Source organism: Streptopelia decaocto (assembly GCF_964273445.1).
Source record: "Streptopelia decaocto genome assembly, chromosome: 12".
Taxonomy (NCBI): domain Eukaryota; kingdom Metazoa; phylum Chordata; class Aves; order Columbiformes; family Columbidae; genus Streptopelia; species Streptopelia decaocto.
The window spans coordinates 1,740,028-1,752,803 of record NC_138667.1 but is presented as its reverse complement, the minus strand read 5'-3'; the positions used below and the strand labels follow the sequence as shown (position 1 = coordinate 1,752,803).

The following is a 12,776-nucleotide window of genomic DNA, read 5'->3' as shown; positions in this document are numbered from 1 at the left end:
TATGGCACGCAGTGCTGGTGGTTGGCGGTCTGGGTCCCCGTGAATCTGAGCCCCACACACCCCACCCAGGGTGCTCGTGGCAAGAGGAGAGCGTGGGCTGTGCAGGTTCGGAGGGCTCTGTGCTCTGAGACACCCGCTCCCATCTTCTCGCTGAGCCGAGAGGTGGGAGGCAGAGCACAGGGGAAGGGAGGGAAGAACAATCATCTCCTGTAATATCAGAACAAACTGCAATCTCTGAAGAAAAACATAGTTTTTTTCTGTGCAGCGATCTGGAGGAGATTTGGTTCTTTTGGTAGATGGGTTCATGGCTCTTCACATGCGGATGAGGGTTTAGTAACTGTGTCCAGAGCTGAATGCGTCCGTAGACTAAATCAGATGCTGAGCACTTCCCAGCTGAGTCTGACGTGCTGGTTTGCCCCAAGCTCCCTTCTGCAATGATCTCTGGGGTTTTTGAAAGAGTCCTGAGCCGCATAATGGATGGGAGGTGGGGCAGGGCTGGTCACAACCTTGAGACAGACCGCTCAAGCTTTCCAAGTCATAAAGGACATTACAACCTATTTATCTACTGCTGATTAAAAAGTTAGTGCAAGGAAACAGCAAGGGAGTGCATGACAAAAGCAGGGAAGTCATCTCTCTGGTGGGACCCATGCAGTGAAGGTGGCCTAGGTTTCCAAACATGCACTTTTTAATCCTTCTAGGTCTCCTGACAGTAAAAGCAAGCAGCTCCTGTTCTGTATAAAGTGGTCATTTTAATTGATTTGGAACCCTTGATGTAAAAGCATGATGTTATCTGTTGGGAAGAGCTCTAATCTGATTTTGAGTCCTTACCGATACGGAGGACCATTGTTAGACTGCCTGATTCAATCCCAGCCCTGCTTCCTGGATCAATGACACGATGCTAGATATTTATTCGGGTTTGTACACCTAAAGCGGAAGGCTTCTGCTGGAAAATGAATTCTCTTTCATGTAATGATGTTTAGCTGAACTTCTCAACAGCAACGTGTCCTGTGTTGGGGAGCAGCGAATGCTGGGAGCGGTGCGATGAGATGGACAGAGATGTGTGCAGATGATCTGCCCTCCCTGGAGCTGGGCGGCTTCTCGCACAGGGCAAATCAGGGTTTAAAACTCATTTTTGGTACCCGAATAAGTTCTATTGTGGATAGCAATTCACTGTCCACCTACTTCCCTTCTGTTTCAGCTGCATAGCTCGTAACCAAGAATGTGCTGAATGTGTTGGGTGGTTTCCCTCCTCTCCAGAGATTAATATGTTTTATCAGTCAAAGTGTTTTTAGACAATGCATATCAGCATTTGCAAAGAGCTCAGTTTGCCTTACGGCTATTAATATATATATATCTAAGCAATTATTGTTATATTCTGATATTCATTGTGGCAGCAGACATCTCTCAAACTCAGAGCTAATAGTTTAAGTGCATTTTAATTTTAGGTTAACCTCTTTTTCTTTTTTCAATATCCGTCTCTCATTCTGATTGCTGTAGATTTTAGTTTAAGCATTGTGTGCGCCGCCTCTTTCTCTATAAACTCGCTGTGGAAAAGCTTCCCCATTGCTCCAGTTAAACTTGCTTCTAAGGCTTTTGGTGTGCGGGTGGGAGAGAAGAGCTCGCTTATTCTCAAGACGTTTTGGCCAGCAATTTGGTATCTCCAGGAAGGTGTCAGGGCCTTTCAGTACATCTGCTGTGATTTGGTGGCCTTTTACCGTTTTGACGCTTTCTGGATCCTTAAGCATTGCCTGTATTTCTGATGCTGCTGGTGCCCGGTTCCCATGCTCCATCACTCTCGGGTACCGGCCGGGCCTGTCCGCAGCGCTCGTCCCCCTGCGATTGCAGTTCTTAGTCAGCTGGAAGCATCTTTACATCTTAAACTGCGCGTTTCGAAACAGTAAATTGGCCATTCTGAGGTTTTTATTCTTATTTATTTGGCATAGCAAATATTATAGTTGCTAATATCTGCAGCTCAGGATGCATTTGCATCCTGAATAAATGGCCTGACCCCTGAATTGATACAGTTGTGGTTTTGTTTTGGTTTTGCCACCAGTAAGGATACAGTATTTCTTTATGTGTGCCTTTGGGAGTACATAATGTCTTGCAAGCGCTGAGTAAGGCTATTTCTGCATTAGCTGATGATTTCCAGTCCTTACTTCTGCATCACTCTTCCTACTCTTCAGCCGTCACGGGCGACCTCAGCATTGCTATCGTCCATCAGACAAAACAGCCATTTTAAAGTTCAGGCAGCCATAATTTAGGAGGCAGTTTTGCCACTCATCTTTGTTCTTGTTGCTATGTTGTACTTTACGGTTGCATCTTTACCAATGACGTTTATACCTGGCATGCGATGCCGTCATTGATCACAACCCCATCAATGGGGGATTTTTCTGGACTCTCCCTTTGACTCTATGTCTTCATTTAATCCTGATTAAAATCCAGCTCCTTAATAGCTGAAGTCTTTTTCTTACATTGCACGGATAAACATGGATGTATTTTCTTACTACTGATGTCAAACCATCTGAAATCCTATAATCTGATGACTGCTTTCACTATGAGCCTTTGTGTTTTGCAGGCTTTGCAATCAGAAGAGTGTCATATCTTACCATGCGTGACTAGTGAATCCTGGCTGGGAGAACCTGTGACTGACACGTGTCACAGTCCTGAGGCTGGTTTTGAATTTCCAGAGACAAAGCAGATTCCTCACCCTCTGCGGGGAACACTTTCATGATTTCCAATAGCTTTCACTATTGTGTGTTTTCTAAGTTGTGGTTCTTCTTTAAAAATAAGTCCCTCTTTAATTTCTCCTGTTACATCCAGTTAATTCATTTACTAAAAATTCCTCTCTTGATGTTTGTATCCGTATCATCTTATACCCAAAGTCAACATAAGCAGTTAGTACAAAGCAAGTTAACCAACCTCTATTTCACAAATTCGTATTTGAATTTAACCTATAAACACTACTTCAAATTCATAACCTCTGAACTTCCCAAGAGGTCACTGAAGCATAGAAAATGTAACGAGCCTACTCCACATCAAGTATAATTAATTGCACTGTGAGAAGCCAGAAGGAAAGGCTGGCTCTGTGCAGCCAGAGGGAGCTTTTCTAGGAACGCCTGTGTTTTTGTATTAATTTAACTTTTTACAGACCCGAGGCAACAGGTGGGCAGGAACAGCACAAGGGATCCAAGTGTGAAGGGATGAGGAGGTGCTGATGTCCATGGTGAGCTCAGCTCTTTCCGAGCGATGCTGGGACGTTGTCACTGCGCCCGGGCAGGGTTTGCTCCAGACCACCAGCAACGCGCTTTGAGAGGACTCATTGTTTGGATTACAAGAAATAATATCATCTGGAAGCTGAGGAGGTCTCTGCTGTTAGCCCTGGTGTCAGTGGCAGCTGCTGAACCCGCCGCAGGACTCGGCCACCACTCCGGGGAGAAATGCACGTTTCTTTTTCTGAAAGATCATTCTGAGGGAGTGATAACATGAACATCTGATCCTGAAGAGGTGGGCTCCTTCCTCCACAGATGTCACAGGCTTGGATCCAAGGGAGCTTCGGCATGTCTGTGTAAAATATTTATACGTGAGCTCTCAAGTGCAGAGGCATTCTGACCCCGGAGAAGTGACGTGGGCACGGGTGGATGCAGAGCTGGCTGAACTTGCCTCAGTCTCATACGTTCACTGCAGAAAATGTGGGGACTTCCAAGAGGACGGCTCCAGGAGTTTTATCTTTCTCCTGTGGAACGAAAGTTTATCCGTTAATAGAGTGAGGACTTAACTAGCAGATAGATCATTGATATTTTTTTAATCGGGGGAAGATGTTAGCTCTAGCAGAACTGCTGCTCAGATTTGTGTGTTCCCACATATAGCAGAGTCAGAGACTCCTACCCTGGAGTCTTCACCTGGACTTTCTTTACATTTAATTCCAGGAGACAGATGCATTACAGGTGCACGTTTTGAAATGAGTTTTGCAGAACAGAGCAATCCTTGGGATGCAGCTGAGCTGTATGAGTTTTCCTTGCATGAACACTGTGCTGGAAAGGAGGAACTTTGCTGAGGTCCATCCCGCATTCCTCCTCCTCTCTGATGCTGCTTTCCCTCACTGAAGTCAAAAGAACCATCTTGCTTTGCTAAACCTTTACTGGCAGTGTCTGAGCCAGTACTTTGAGTCAATCGTGTCCCTCAAGGAAGCACATTGATTCTGGCTGACACTCGTTAGTGTCACTGTCACTAGCAGTCTTTAAAGAGATTTTCTTGCAGACTTAACAGAAGGGGTGTTAATTAGGCTGTTGGTTTGTGTTATTCCATAGGCCCATCAAACACAGTGCAGCACTCAGGAACTAAAGAGGCGCGTGGTACTAAAGAGCATTTAGCTTTTTCTCTAAGGTTCTGTTTGTTACCTGGGAATGTCAGGTGTAAGCCTGTGTTCATTAGATGTTGTTCCTTAAATACTGACATGGAATGCACGCATGCAGCGGGAATGGACTCAGACTCATGCAGGCAGCTGGGCCACCTGCAAGTGATGCCACCCCTGCTATGAATCCAAGTGCAGCTGGATGTGTTTGCTTTCAAGATCATTAACTTTGCTCTAGTTCATAAAGATGCTCTTCCAGGCCAGTTGCTGATCCTCTTGAAGCTAGTAAGAGTGTTGTCGGTGAGTTCACTCCATCCCATTCGGAGCTGCAGAGGACACTGGCTCATGGGTCACTAGCCTGGGCATTCACTTGCCGATACCTGCAGAGCAGCAGGTACTCGCATGGCCCGTAGCACCAGCCAAGCGTTGGCACGGCCTTTGCAAGGGCATCAGCCTGCGGTTTGCACTCCTGGAAGAAGAAGACAGGCCCAAATAGTTTGGGAAACACCACTGCAAACAATAACCCTTTCTGGACCACTTTCAAACAGTCTAGCACAAATATGAGGATATTACACTGAATTTAGCTCATCTTCATATACATCCACTTGTACAAAGGGAAGAATATTTTGGTGCTTTGCCTTGGTATGATGTCGTTCATCATATAACGTGACATCCTCGGAGGAACATTCTGCTGCTCTGAAATCCTTACCTCTCTCGAAATGAAATATAGAAATTCCTTTAGCCTCAAAGTCCTGGCTGTGGATTTTTCCACCACTGGAGCCGCCTCTGGAAAGACACGTAACAGCGGTTTAAGTGCAAATCACAGTAGTACACTCTTTTTTTAAGTGGAAGAAACATGATACAGATTTGTCACTGTGGAAGGAAGGGAAGGATGCAGCATTGCTACATGAATTGTAGCCAAACAGGCAAACTCGAGTACTTGCCTCAAAGAAAACAAAAATCAAGAAGCCAGTAGCATCTTACGTTAATGTTATGTATGAGTACTCTTATCACTGTAAGCTGTGGTGGTGCACAGAAACAGTAACAATTTACATTAGTATATTAAAGGCACATATAATTTATTCAGTGAGATTCATGCCCAATCGTGCTTTTCTGACACATTTCCATAGCACTGTAGTTAGTATTTATTAGCAAGGAAAACACTTTTTAACACTTGGATAAAATAGTCAAGAAAAGAACCACACAAAGCAACTACGTCGTAGGCAAGAAAGCAATGACCAGTGACACCTCAAGAAGCGTTACCAGATCTTCAAAGAGCTCCACTTCACACCAGCAACAGCCCAGCACCCAACGCTGTTGGTGCAGAGGATGGGGACGTTTGTTCGACGGGAGCATCGTGTCCACCTCCCCATCACATGCACCTCGGCATCCTGGGCTCCCGCGTTACACACACACACACACAGAGCCCTGTGTGGCTTCTATGCTTACATAGGAGCAAAACAAACAAAGGATGCAAGAGAGGAGTCCGTAAAAAACCATCTCGAAGAACTTAGGGGAACGATGCACTTTAGTTATGCACCGTTTCTTTATCTGTTTTTGAAAGACTCTTTGTTCTTAATAAGTTTTAAAACAAGCCCATCGCAATCCTTTAAAATAAGCTATAGGCTAAATTAGCTTCCTTAAAAATCTCATTCCTCTATGTGTGTGGGTTTGCCTTGGGAGATGCGGCTGTGAAGTGATGTGTGCTCACCTGGGGCTTCGTACTGTCGGCGTGATGAGTGGCGGAGCAGCGGGGCTGCGGGCTCCGAGCCGTCCTGCCCATCGCGCGGCCGCTCCCAAACAGGATCCTGCGACCGAAAACTGAAACCAGAACCTTTGTTCTGAAAATAGGGCACAAATTTCTAGCGGTGAGGGTAGGTGTTCAATAGAGAAAATTATCAACTGCAGCATGGCTTTTCTTTTATTATATCTTAAGAAATTAAAGATTAAATTTTCCCCTCCCCAAGGGTGAAACATTTAGCCTGTGCCACACACAGGCAATAGTGTGGTTTTTATCCCCAGGACAGCCCAGGTGAACAGAACAGCGACATCAACATCTACAACAAGGACCAAGGGCTGCCTGTATATCTCCAAGCACCTTGCTGATTGAGGGGGGGAATAAAATCCAAGGAAACCACCATTCATGAAAAGGTCTAAGAAGAACTGCTGCTGTTTATACAGGACATTTTTCTGCTCCATTCACACTTTATCAGGCTCTTGTTGACTGGTCAGAAGGAAAACACAAGACGGGGAACAGGAGGTAGAGCTGATAACTGCATTCAGAGGCACTGGTGATTGTCCATTACGCTTGGAGCGTTGGTGGGAGACCAGCAGTACCTCGCTCTCCACCAACAGCAGGGTATTCGTAAAGCCAGCACAGGGTGCTGGTGAGCAGCCACGTGTAGTTAAAACCTCACTAACAATTAAATAGTAAGCGCTGTATTCCTGTACTGCCATCTGACAAAATGAAGGAGCTCAATAATGACTCCTGCATCCGTACTTAAGAAAAGCAGACTGACATTTCCAACACCCTAGAGGTGTCAAAAGGCTCAAGGATCACCAGCCAGGGATCTATAGCAGGTCCGCATTGCCTCATAAATCACATTTCTTGGCAGTGAACATATCAAGTTGCCATGGGTAGAAATTAAGTGACTTAGTTACTACTCCCTAGGCTTTTGTTTAAGATATATGGGTGGTTTCTTCAAAAGAGGCTCTTCAATCAGACCAAATGGGCTGGCGGTGCTTGGGAAATTAGGAAAAGAAAGACAGTTTAGCTACCAAATCCCCTCCTAGAGCCATACTGAAGAGCTTGTGCAAAATGGGCTTAGAAGAACATTCCTGCCTAAAATCATATCAGTGAGCCAGAAAAAAGATATTTTTTAAAAGCTGAAGGATTACCAAAATGATGATTTATGAAAAAAGGATCCCAGCTTATGGCTTTTACAGTTCTAACCCAGTTAGTTACCCCCACTACTGTGAGAATAAGTTTCCCCTTTGGTGAGTGGTTTGGGGATGTAGCTCTAACTTTGGCATTATTGAAATATAATTTCTCGGTGTTTAATGTCAGGCTGGCTGGGAAGCATCTTCCTATTAACTGTCTCTGTGTTTTTCCCTTTCTCTCCTCACTCCCTCACTGTGTCTGTCTTTCCTCCTTTCTGCACTAAAAGTGGCTGTTCCCCTGTCTCCAAGCTCCTCCTGCTCTTCTGCAGCAGACCAGCTCCTGTCTAACCATGAACATGCTCTGTAAGTCCTTTCTTTTATTACTGCAGCTTTGTGTGTGCGTGTCTGTTCGGTATTTATTGTAACACATTTTAAAGCCTTGTTTAATGTCTAGCTTAAGATTTGTGGGGGAAAGGCAGAAACCCCAGCTGAATGGGGATGCTTCAGCCCAGCTGATGATGGTTGTTCTCACTCAAGGGACTGTGTTACAATAATAGTGCAAAGTCTCTCTCATCAGTAGGTACCACAGAAGAGTAGAACAAGATACAGAGGACAGTAACAACCCGGGGTTAATGTCACATTGCAGCCACACAACATCATGTGTCATAGAAGAGCTTTCTGTGGCCCTTGGCTGGCCCAAGCCTGACCCATAGAGCATACAGGACTTACAATAATTCCTGGAGTTTAGACACAGACATGAGGGGTTCTCATTGGGATGTGGAGAACTCCAGTAATTCCAGTACCTTTCTTAAGCCGGTGAAACCTCCTCAGCTCGGAGGTGTCCTCTTCCCTCGGGTTCCAGATGGGTTCCTGCCCCAGTGGGACACGCACCATGGGAACACACCAAGGCCGGGCACTTCCAGACATGCAGCTCCAGTTAGCTGAAAATTTAAAAAGAAAAAGGAAGAAGCATGACATTTTCTTCCTGCTCAAAATGTTTCCGGAAAGAGGGTAGAGAAAGGAGAACTCATTTTGGGACCAAGAAGATCCTGGTGGTCATGATGATAATCTCCCTACCTTAAAACTGGGATGATAAGACACAAGAGCTGATATTTGACCAGCCTTTTGCATCTTCCATCAGGAGGCAGAGTACACCTGGCCTTTCAGATGTACACACACAACCCTCAGCATTACTGATCCTGCTCTCCAGACCATGCCCTCTGCATCCCACTGATGGGTCCGCAAACCCGGCGAGATTGCACCTCTCAGCACCCACAAAACCTCCAGTTGCCCCAGCAGGTTCGTGGCAGGCAGGGGGTTTCTCTTCCCTTCAATGCGTTCGTTTATTCCTCATTAGGACGCTCAGATAGTGAAGAGAGGCAGCAGATTTCAACAGTTGCTTTAAGACAGCAGAGTTCAAAGGGGAGAACGCAGTTTCTGTTGCTGCCATCTGCAGCGCTCCGTAGCCAGGTCCCCTGGGTACGACACAGCCCACGTGGAGTCAGAGCTGTGATCAGCTGCAATCTGCTCTGGGTATCGGTGCTCGACCTGCTTGTGAAGTTTTGCACTGCAGAAATCCCAACCACTGATGGGAAGCTGGCAGCATCCCTTAAAAAGCTGTAAGAAATTCAAGACATTCCTCAGCAACAAAGGGTTGCCAAAATGCCTTTTTGCAAGCAGCCAGTGGAAGCTGAATTAGCTGCTAATATAAAGTAGACAATGCAAAGTAGGAACCTCGGGCACAGAGACAGCATCCCTGGCTGAAGAGGAAGGGAACACTGAGCACTTCTCAGAGAACACAGCATGGCAAGCGAAGAAAAACCTCAGTAGCTTCAGCATCCCCCAGTTCCCAGCCACACTAAAACCTGGAGGATTAGGAGACTCCGGGGTGTTTCAGAGGTGGTTGGATTACCCCCTGGATACACATGCAGGTACAAAGTCACCCATGAAGAAGAGCTCTTTGCAGTGTTAGGGCAGGAGAGCAGTCTCCCAGCAATGACCACCAGCATCACCACACACCATTTCATCCCCGGTGGACTCAGTTCCTGCCTCTCAGAGGCCACAACAAGCAGATCTGGTTTTCAGCAATGTTCAGATCCTTCCCCAGCCCCAGAGCCACCATGTACAGCCAGACAGGCCCAGAGAAGAGGGAGCACCATGTCTCACTTGGGAGAGAGGAAACACAAAGGGAAGTGCCTGGAAGAGCCCAGGTACAAACCCCAGAACTCCCAACCCACAAGGATTTCCTCAGCTGAAATAACACTCAGTGAGAACAAGATCAGTACAGCTCTCACTGCCTCTCATCACTATCTTTTATAATCTCTTTCCCTCACCTTTTCAATGCTCCTTGGGATAACCAAGCACTAACAAGGCTCCTTCAATCATTGCACCCACTCCAGCACCCAGAAGGGCTGCTCTCCCACCCTTGCTCTTTTATTTCCTCCTCCCCACCAAGGCACTTGGTGCTAATGAGGCTCGTTAGGCTTCCCGCTGCCCTGCCCATCTCCCTGCCTGGTGACCCTCTCCTGGCCGGGCTCTGTACACAGTTCAGCTATGACAAGGATGCTATTGAGGCATTGAAGGACACTGTAAACAGGCAGCATCAGGGAGAGCTCCATTGCCTATGAGCTGAGGATTATAGCTTTTCATTTTACTCCTTTATCTAAGCCACTGCCTAGGACCAGCTGTCTGTCTTCTTCAGCTCATTTTTTTGTGTCTGTTAATAGGCATGCACAGAGTGCAGGTGCCATCTCAAGCCATCAGATCCTTTCACCATGTTCTGTCACCTCCTGGAAGGCCCCTGGGCTCCTACATGGGTGGGACAGGACTTGTCCTGGCCCACGGAGCAGCAGGAGCGCGCTGGGGCGGTGGGAGGATGCGGTGGTTCGGGAGGGCAAACACGGCTGCCGATGACACGCGTGGGGTCAGCGGGGTCCTCCGGCTGTCCTGTCCACCCCAGCTGGCCTGACAGCCAAAGGCAACACCCAGAAGTTCATCCCAACCTTTGCTTTCCTTCTCACAGCCCTGGCACCAGCGGCTCTGCCAGACCTTCTGGCCAACCCCATGAGCCACTGTCACCCCCACAGCTTACATCAGCTCCGGGCAAATTGGACACGGGCTAGAGACGGACCTGGGGTGATGAAACTGCCTCTTCTGCCTCTTTCTGTCCTTGTTGATGCCCCTCGGTTGATGTTGTCACACTTGTCATTGATGAGGTTCTCAGTGAGGCTGATCTGAGATCCTGCTGGGGTTTTTTGAGGCTTGAAAGCGCCGAGAGGAAAGCTGTCAGCGCGTGTGGTAGGAAGACAGCTGATTCAAACGCTTCAGACATCAGGAAAAGTATTTTCAGCTTGTAACACAAACCTTTCCCCACAATCATCCTTGGAGACTTCAGGTAGGATGTCACTGCCAAGGAGAAAGAAAAACTCCTTTTTGTCTTCCTACTTTAACGATGCATTAGCGTGATAAGATAATCTCTGGTGGGAGTTACAGCCGTAGTCATACAACAGTTGTCTTGGAAAGATGTTTCAGCAACTCAGATGAAGGGCTGCACAATTTTCCAAAGCATAAATCTTCCCGTTTTGAAAATGGCTCTCAAAGAGCAACTGAAAATACCCAGCCTAGAACTGGCTTCCAGCTGGAAAGGGCGATAATAACGATCAACACTCCATTGCAAGCAACACACTGGGATTAACTGGAAGATTATCTGGCAGGTTGCTCCGTAGGTGCAGTGTGAACAGCATGCCCTGCAAATGCCGTGTGCCTGTTCTCCAGCACAAATTAACGTCCAGCGTTATGCAGCACTCACTAATTAGTCTGGGCAGGGAGTGCAGCACGCGTCCATTGCAACATCCTGACTTTAATCAAAAGCGAAGGAAAGAAAATACACCGGTTGATGGGGGGAATCAGGAAAGAGAGGAAGGCTTTCCCTTTTCTCCTGTTAAACCACGGGGTAGAAGAGGAAATCGGCACGTGTGCGTGTTCGTGCACATGTGCTGTGTCCCTGTGTTCCACTGGCACCGCTCAGCGCCCCCCCAGCATTTGCCGGGCAGAGCTGCAGCCCCAGCAGCAGGAGACCCTGTGCCTGGGGGCTCCTTGTCCTCTCCTCCAGACAACAACAGGAGTGCCTTCTTTAAGATAACAGGGATTTCTCAACCAAAAATTGTGCCTCCATTCTCATTTATCGCAACCAACGACCCGGGACTCGCGCTGTGTTTCAGCGGGACACTTGAGCAGGATGAAGAGCAGGGCACGGGACGGGTCCTGCGTGGAGTCACGTCCTGGGGATGAGCCGCTGCACCGTGGTGCAGATGGCAGCGCCATTTCCAGAGCTATAAACAGTCTCATTGTCATAGCTCTTTGAATGGTACTGCCATATGTACCGGAAAACCAGCATCGAAGCTCATAAGGGCTTTGGGCCAGCTGGATTTTTCTCCCCGTTTGGATGGAGCCGATTCCAGAAGTATGAATGAAAGCTTCGTGCTGGAATTAATTCCCACTCAGTACTTATTTTTCAGTCTCCAAGGATCATCACGTTCTCATCAGTCTCCTAACCAGCAAAAAACAAGTGTCCTGCACGTGGAGTGATTGCTGATGCATCCAAACGTCTCTGTTCAGTTCAAGAAGAAGCAGAAAGCTCATGGAAATTTTGATAGCAAAGCAGTCAGGCTCTGCCTATTTTTTCTTTAGCAAGTATTGTACTTTTATGGTAAAGTGTATTTGAGTGAGTGTATACGGGTGGGTGGAAAGAAAGCACCTGTCTTAATCAATCATTGGGGTTTGTGTTCGCCTCTGGTTGCGTTGCTGGAGGAGTAACAGCTGTGTGCAGCAAAGTGAGCAAAGCAGGACGGCAAAGGGTGCCCCGAGTGATGCTGAGAGCACAGCAGAGCCCCGCGCTGCCCGGAGCCGCCGTGGGACCCACAGGATCATCGAGTCCCACTCCTGTCCCTGCACAGGACACCCCACAGTTCACACCGTGTGTCTGAGGATGTTGTCCAGTCTCTTCTTGAACACTGTCAGGTTGGGGCCGTGACACCTCCCTGGGGAGCCTGTTCAGTGTCCAGCACCTCTGGGTGAAGAACCTTTTCCTAATGTCCCACTGACCCTCCCCAGCACATCTCCTGCCATCCCCTGGGTTCTGCTGTTGGGAGGAGCTCAGCCCTGCCCTCCTGCTCCCCTTGCGAGGCAGCTGGAGCTGCCATGGTCTCCTCTCAGTCTCATCTTCTCCAGGGGCATAAATATACACAGGGACTAAATATTTGTGGAACAAGACCATAACTGTAAACTCCCCTGGGCTTGGCCAAGCCTTTCAGCTGAGAAACGCCAGATATCTCTGTTTAATATTAGTCCAGTTCCTACTTTAGAAGAGCCTACGGAGATCTGAGAGCCACAGCACTGGGTAACGTGTTTCTGATTATGATGACTACAGATTACGATGACTAACAAGTCCAGGCATTTGCGACAAACATGCAGTTTGCTTGGCCACCCATTTAGAGACATATTCTAAGAACTAATTAATTATTTCGATTTCTGGATTAAACTATTG

At 47.4% G+C, this 12,776-nt stretch overlaps 1 protein-coding gene across 3 annotated transcripts in view; it reads left to right on the top strand.

Moving 5' to 3' along the window:
* HTR4 (5-hydroxytryptamine receptor 4) overlaps window positions 1–12,776 on the top strand; it is an 81,566-nt gene that overhangs the window by 54,097 nt on the left and 14,693 nt on the right. The gene's annotated exons all lie outside the window — the stretch shown is intronic.